An 8,412-nucleotide genomic window follows, 5' to 3' on the forward strand; every position below is an offset into this window, starting at 1 on the left:
GTTTGAGGAGCTCAGTCCATCCAGACCTTCTGCATTCCTTTTGCACTTTCTCACTCTTGAAATGTAACCTCAGAAATTACTGTGCCAGGTCTGCCAAAACTCATTAGGTATCTTTAAAAATAACTACTTTGGGATTTTTGTACAGCTGGTGCGAGTGTGTGTTTGTATAGATACATTTGCAGTAAGTGGAAGAGTTGATGTTTTCAAGCCTCCAGAGGCCACGAGGGATGGCTTCTCTTTCAGTGAAAACTAATTCCCCTGTAACTATACGAGACTAGGAACAGGACTTTTAAGAAAAGGAGCTCCAACAAAAAAACTCATGATTAAATTCAGAGTACTTGCAATTCCTCTCTGAAACATTCAGCCAGTAGCTGTTCCCAAGAGTGGCACTCATCTGGCCTGGCCTTCCCCTTCCAGAAAGGTATCCTTTAGGTCTAGGTTATGAACAACCCAGACAAACTTGATCAAGAACAACTTGTACCTTTCCTAAAATAGTTGACATAACTTGCCTTATGGATGTGCTTTTCCTCCTTTTTGGCTGTTGAGGGAGATTGACTTATTGACCATCAGATGTGTAGCTGTTAGATGAGTAATGTGGGATGAATCATGTCCTATCCCTCCTATCTAATATCACCTGCAGGAAGAGCAAGGCTTCTCCTCTATGAAAAGGGACCAGGAATCACTCTGGGTGTCATGTATGCTGTAGGACATCAGGAACGGTCAGAAACTGAGCACAGTTAAAGTCTTAGGAAGATGTTAAATAGTGGCACTATGGTCAGTTTTGATAGCCTAAGTAACCCAGAGGAAATATTATGAAGAGCATATAATTTGCAGTATCAGAAACTTCAAACTTTCAGAAGTATCATAAGCTGGAGTTGTATAGAAGAGAAAAAAAATTGTGGAGGCTACTTTACTTTGTAGATTTTGTAACATTCAATTTTCCCAGCCCTGGCCATCAGGATTACAGACCTAGAAGTGTTACTGCTGCACTAGAAGAGAAGACTGAGATTCCTATGCAAACTTCAAATCCATATGTCCTCAGTGTATCTCAAAGGAGAACGAGCTGTATGGATTTCTGCTAATCTTCTCCATGGTGCCCTAAAATTCAACTGGTTTATAAACCAAGTTAACTCATAAGAAATTGGACAAATCTTTAAAACATGCATCCTTGAATTGTCACTTTATTGTTCTCACAAGTGGCTGCATGGGAAATACCAGATAAAGCCATATTGCCTCTTTTCTCTGATTTATGTAAGTTCATCATATTCTGCAAGAACAGCTGTATCCAACCATGACTTTCAAATGACTTCCCTGATGCCACTGTCCCTTCTTCCTCCCCCTCCCTTGCCTTCCAGCCACTGCTTTTGCCTTTGCACGCTGGCTGCTATGTGGCCACAACTGTGGAGCAGCACTGAGCTGAGACGGGAGCAGGCATCAGAGGTCTCTGCGCTTTCATCCCTGCCACTGCCTTCTTACGCCGGTGCTCAGCAAGCCTCACAGAGCACATCCATGTGTGCTCTTAATGTGCCACACTGGCTCCCTGGTGAGATGGCTGGGAGCTACTGTAATGGATTTTTTCCCCCTCCATTGTTTTCTCTGAACTGTTAACTTTTAACCATAAACACTGTACATATAGAAAAGGAGCTCTAAAATCATCTGTTCTCATCTCATACGTAACCTAACTATCTCTCACTGCCACCTTAAGCCCATTACTTTTTGTCCTCCCTGCTACACGTATGGAGAACTGATTATTCCCCCTTTCATCGCTTCTATTGTCATGCCTTGTCACAGACTTTTTTGTATTAAACAACCTGCTAGTTTCAATCTTTCTTCTACGGTCCTGTTTTTCTAGATGTAGGGTCATTTTTACTGGGCTCTTTAGATCCTCTCCAACTGAGTCACAACTGAATTACTGTTCACCAAGTTCAGCCAAGGCCTTAACAGCTCTGAGCAGAACAGAAAAATGACAAGCGTCTTTCAGGCTGTCACCTTCTTGTTCCAGCCTGACGCGATACATTTCTCAACAACAGCACAAGATGACTCAGTCTGCTTGAAATTCAATCTAATTCTTAAGCAATACAAAGACACTTTTCCATTTGCACTTTCAGGATTTTAGGGTCCATCTGTCTTCTATGGCATACCCCTTCTTCTCACTTTCTCTGCATCCTCTATTACAGCTACAGATTTTCAAGTGGTGGCACCTGCTCCTGAAATCCATCCTTTCCAGAGTTCTGAAGCTGGCTTTGTTTTATGCATCTCCTCCTACTGACTTGGAATGCATAGAAAATATTTCTGTGGCTGTATATGTTGCAAACAGATAAATATACATAGGTATAAGTTCAAGTTATATGATTTCTTAATAGTTTCCAAGTATTTATTTTACATTAACGTTTTGGTTTAGATGCATTGCTCCAAAAACAGTTTTTGCTGTAGTCTGCATTCTTTATTCACTACTTGCTGCTTCTTTTTCTTACCTATGGACTATGGGTAAGAAAGGTGCCAAAATGGCAAACAGAAATAGGTTTTAGAACTATAGCACTGTAAGTGACTACAGATTTGTAAATTGAAAATCTGCATTTGTCATCTTACTGTAGCATTCAAATGTTTACCAAGCTCAATCTTAAAAGTGGTTAGAGTTTTTCCTTTATTCACCTTCACACTAAAGTGAAAATAAACTTTTGCTTTTGTTTGCGTAGGGAATTTCTTCACGGATCCTTTCTGTTTATTCATGTGTTACCAAAAGTGTTACTTTAGTTATTTTAGAGAAAGACATGCTATTAAATCAAAAGCGAATGGAATCTGATACACGTGCAGTGTTGAAATAGTCTGAGATGCTTTAATCAGTGCATCAGAAGCCGCGTTACACAGAATGCAGCTAGCTGGGCTCAATAATGAGGCACGTCTGGGCTAGCCTATGAGGACCTGAAAGGCTCCAGCAGTAAGATTTGAGGGGAGCTACTGGAGCTATGAATTTGGGGACAAAAACCTAATGAGGGACCTTGATCAGCCGGCCAGCTTTCGGGGGACTCATAGGCACCTGCAGAAGCTCTCAGAAGAAGTGAATGCACCAGCATTTAAGCAACTTTAGATTAGAGTGGGAGAATAGGAGAAATATATTAAGGAGTAAGTCTGTAGTAACAGGAAGAGGGACAGCACCTTTTACATTGCACAGCTCTCAGAGTACTCTGTGAGTTTGGAATTCCTAACTGAGAAGCCCAGGAACAACCAATAGCACCTTACCATTTGCATGATACGGTGGTTGTGGTGTCTTTAAAGTTGTAGCCTTCTGCCCACACCTCTCCCACTGTTGTTGTTTATATATTTTGGGTACCTGCTTATATGTTAGAGTGGCAGCAAAGTCACTCTGGTATGATCAGACCACAGGAAGTAAGTCTGGATACTGTAAAATACGTAGATTATTAATATTGTAGTGAAAAAACGCTTTTTACCACAGCAGACTGCCATTATACCACCCGAGGGCCACTGTTGTTGCAATAGGCATGAAGAGGTCAGAGTGACAGCTGTGAGAGCACTGATGGAAGTGGAGCTCAGGTCCCTGCTGTGCCCCCTCATCTCATGCCACTGGGGAGGCCACACTGCCTGCCCTCAGCTTTACTCACTGGCAAGCCCAAGGTTAACACCAGAAACAAGCTTTACACAGGAAAGATGTGTTCAGCAATTAAAGGCTCCCCCACCTCCTCCCTTTTGCCATTCTCTGCTTTTTCCTCTGAGCCTCTTGAGCATCCTCTTTGCTACTCTCTCAGGATTGGACTTCGCTCTTGCATGCCTTTCTGCATACAGAGTAGGCTCTTCCATTCGGGTTTCCCAGGTCTGAGCTGCAATCCAGATTAAGAGGAGTTTCAGGCACAGAACAGTTCCTCCTGCGCTGATCCAGGTGTACGTGGTTAAGAGGTTGTTACCTTCCTGTTGATAAATAAATGAGCAGCAACTTGTGCAAGAGTTTTTGTGTGCTGCTTGTTTGCAATTAGTCCTGGCTTTTTTTACAAGCATCATGCTATCAAGTCACTTGCTGAGCCTGTCAAGAGCCCACATTATCTCATATGAAATAGCCATGCAAGTGTCTGCAGTTAATTTAGCTAGCCTGAGGGCAACAGGAGCCACCTTGTCCTCTGTTGTCTTTACCATGCATCACAGATGACTGAGGAGTGATGCACTTCACTCCTAAGAGAGAAGCAGCAGTATGTTTTATTGAGGTAACAGTGATTTAACAAAGTTCAACTGTAAGTAAGACAGTGATTTAGTAAGGGTTGATGGCAAGGTCCACTCACTTACTTACTGGTGGAGATGGCCAGATGAAGGTGTCAAGGAGACCCTCCCATTGAGTCATGAGGTTCAGAAGGGACCCCCTTGCTTTCCAAACTCCTCCTCAGAGGAGTCTGCGTGCAGCGAGATCCGGTCCTAGTCCCAGACTTGGTCAATGGTTTATGTCTATAGGATTATATGCACAATCAGAGATGCAAGTTTGCAAAGTTTCAGCATGCTGTCAGTTACTTACCAAGGATCTGTTGCAGGTAAGGGATCTCTCGACCTTGAGGAGTAACCTTGAGAGGCGTCCCTGCTCAAGGGAGATTCTGCTGTGCCAGAAAGCTCAATAGGCTCTGGGCGGCCCCCTATTTATGGGGTAAGATGACTGACTCATATTTGCATACTAGACAGATTTTAGTTGGTGCATGCTCCATTAGCCCCTGCCTATGTGCTGTTTATGGAGAGGACAGGTTGAGGGGTGGGGAGAGCACATTGGGCGGTGGACAGGAAAGGAGCACACCGTCACACCATGACTGGCGCAACGATGATACTGGTGTTGTAACTAGCTTCTTTTCATACTTGGTATGACATGAAAAGCCGTTCAAGCTTTGGCTCTGTAGTATGCTTTCATTGCAGCTGCCAACAGCAGGGTAGTGGTCCAGAATTTTTTGGATGTTTTCTTTATTTCTTGATTGCCCATTACTATTTGATTTATATTATTGTCCCAAAGAACTGATACAAGGGGAAAAGGGTATCATAATGGGAAAGCTAAGGTAGTATTAAGATAGCAACATTATTAAACATAATATGTTTATGTTTAATATGTAACTGTGGTAAGGTGGTACAAGGTAAATCCTGCACCCTGCTCCAAACCAACTGGCTCTTCTTAACCTTCTTATCCAAATTGTTTAACATTGTATGATCCACAGCAATATTACCATACTGTTTTGCTTTCTAACGCTACCTGTAAGTCGCTATTCCTTCTCACCTACCTGGCTGAGGGAGGAAGAATCATGAATTACATTTTAATTTCATACAGTTTTACCTGCTGGGCTGTTTCTATGCCATTCAGAACCTCACAAACTTTCTAGAAGAGGAACTATTGTGCTCTATCAAAGCCAGAAGTATTTGATGCAACTTTTCTCTTCTTCCCAGTAAATCTAGCTATACAGGAATTATGTTTTAGAATACCTCACTGTTCAGTAATTGCAGTGCAGGGTTTAGAGACATCTGTTTCCAATGTTTGGGGTCATTTTTATTGAAACTCTCAGTGTTTCTGGGACATTTTCATTTGTCCTGCATCAAGTTCTGCACAGCCTGATCCCCAAAACTTGGTAAAACGTCCGTACACCACATAGCACCTTTACTTGCATTTAATATTTAATATTATGAATTTTCTCTTTTCTACAGAGCTCAGATCGTAAGAGATGTCAGAGAAACCTTAATCACTTTTTGCTTCTGTGAAACTCTATCTTGCCTGGTTATGCTCAAAATCAAATGAAATTAAATGTTAACAGGCAGACCTTAAAAATCCTTACTCTCTTCACCATTGCCTTTGAACTTCGTCATTTATTAATACAATGCTTGGACGAACTTCCTGGACAATAGCAGAGTGATTATCAGGCTTTTTTACACAGCAAAACACACTATAAATAAAAAAGGAAAGCTGAATGAATGTAACAGCTAACAAATGAGCCTTAAAATACCTACCAAATAAAACTGCCTTCATGAAATTTACCCTGCAGCAAAGATTCTGGAAAACGTCATCATCCTTCATTTTTCCATAGTTGTAGTTGTCATTCTAAATCTAACCTGCACCTACCTACTGTGCAATGTCAAAAGACAAAAAAGTAATTAAGTCGAGCAATCAGTAAAGGATTATTTTGTTATCTGCGAACACACAACCTATGAATCACAAGTGAACTTTAATACTTCTTCACACACTTCTTTCCTAATTCAAGTCAAAAGCCCTCCTCTCCACTTGTTAGCTGCTATGCCTGAGTGACACCACTGAGGTGTGTGATGTAGCAGACTGGCTTTACATGACAGCAATTTCTTCCTAAATACCTCTGCTTCACCAGTCAGTTGGTCACACACAGACACTAGCACTATAATAAATAATCTTACAATTCCTGAAGGATGCAAAAGTGCTATTATTGCAGTTGGGTTGGAAAAGTTGCTCCGTCCCCTCCAGTAAACCTGGAACTTCTTAGCTCTTTGAAATGCTTCTCTCGTACTCCTGACCATGCTTCTCTTCCCTTCACTCGCACACATGCCTACGTCTTTGCACCCAGTTGCCAGCCTAGTAATTTCATAAGCGTCCCTCCAATAGGTTTTAATTTTTTAAGAACAAAAAAGCAAGTAAAACAGGAGGAAATAAGAACTTGTGTTTCAGTGCTGCAATTCCCTGCACTCAAAATAGGTGATCCTTGTCTTTAATAATTATTGATGTTTTTGTTTTAAAAAAGTTTGCCAATTCATCAATTAATTGGAATATAATCTGACTCCCTGTTCTGCATTTTTCTCATATGAATTGACTAGCCCTTTATCTTGTACCACAGCCGAGCTACAACAGGAAAAGGTGGCTGGTGAAGGTTAATCATCAGCACTGACATGGCTGCAAGCACTGAAAGCACCAGATCCATGGTCTGGACCATACCTGCTTGCTCACAGCACACCTTCACTGGATCTCAGTAGCATGCACAGTAGACCACCAAGAAAAAAGTGAGCACTTGGCAAGTCAGGCAGTGTACCTCGTCCACCTTTTTAATCATGAAAGTTTTTTCAGGAGTTCTCAATAATGCAGAAGGCAAGATATATTTATCTTCAAGACTGTGGTAATAGCTGTACCTATGACAGAAAGCCGAAAATAATTATCTACCAGCCCCCTCCCCCCAAAAAAACCACACGTAACAAATGATTTTTCTCTTAATTTTTCTCTAAGTGGAGGGCATTAGAGGATGTCCATTTTCTCTGTTACGCAGAAACTACAATAATAAATAACCAATTATCCAGCCCTGATAAAGGATTAAAGGTCTTTTTCAAAAGGCTTCTAGAATGGACAATTCAAATTTGCACTGGTATTCCTGGCTTACCTGACTGGGAAGTCCAAGTAAAGGTTTTAGATTTGATTATATTGAGAGATTACTCCATCTTCTCTGAAAGCACTGCTGTCCAATGACTTGCATTTAGATGAGTACCATTTCTCTCCTCCTCCAAGCTCAAGCACGCAATTTTTCCAAGCTTCATAACAACGGTCACCTTTAGCTTAATTTACCCTGTAAGTTTATGTAGTAATTGAAGTGGGTTCACATTTAGAATTTTTGTATTATATTATATATATATATATATATATATATATATAAAAATGTAAAATATATTTAAATTTCACAGTTCAGACTGTAGTTTGTGATCTCTTTGGAGGAGAGGGGTGGGAATCACAAAAGGTTTCAGAAGAGATCTTGAACAGGCATGGTTCCAATGACCCTGAATAAACAGGGAATGGCTAATAACCTTTAGCTGTTCACATTAGCTCAGCTCCGTTTAAGTGGATGTGTGAATATGAAGAAAGTATTTCCAGACAGTACTTAGAGCCTTTTCTTATTCCTCCCCTCTCAAGAGCATGTCAAATACATCCCCCCCTCCAAATTTTAGAACTTACTGAGTAGTATCTTCATAGTAATACAAGAAATTCTCTTAACACAGAAGTCATTTGAAGCTTATTAGGATTAATGAAGACTGACTACAGATACATACTGCTCTTCAGTTTTTAAAAAGTTATACAAGGAGCTCCTGTTGTTCATTGGCCCATATTTCCTCCCACAGTGTATTTTGTTAACAATATTTGATGGTTGGCATTGATCAGTCCAATTAAAGTGATAAGAAGGCAATCTATAAATGTACAAACTTCATTCCCCAACTGGATGGCATTAAGGAGAAAGAGTATCTCCCAAGCATAACCATCTGCAGCAATCTAAATAACATTGAGAATATCACAGAATCACAGAATGGTAAGGTTGGAAGGGACCTCTGGAGATCATCTAGTCCAACTCTCAGCGTAGCCTTCTACAGGGACTGAACCCACGACCTTAGTATTAGCAGCACCATGCTCTAACCAAGTGAGCTAAATACTACTGTATAATTAGT

This window comes from Rhea pennata, chromosome 1 (genome assembly GCF_028389875.1).
Source record: "Rhea pennata isolate bPtePen1 chromosome 1, bPtePen1.pri, whole genome shotgun sequence".
In the NCBI taxonomy this organism is placed as follows: domain Eukaryota; kingdom Metazoa; phylum Chordata; class Aves; order Rheiformes; family Rheidae; genus Rhea; species Rhea pennata.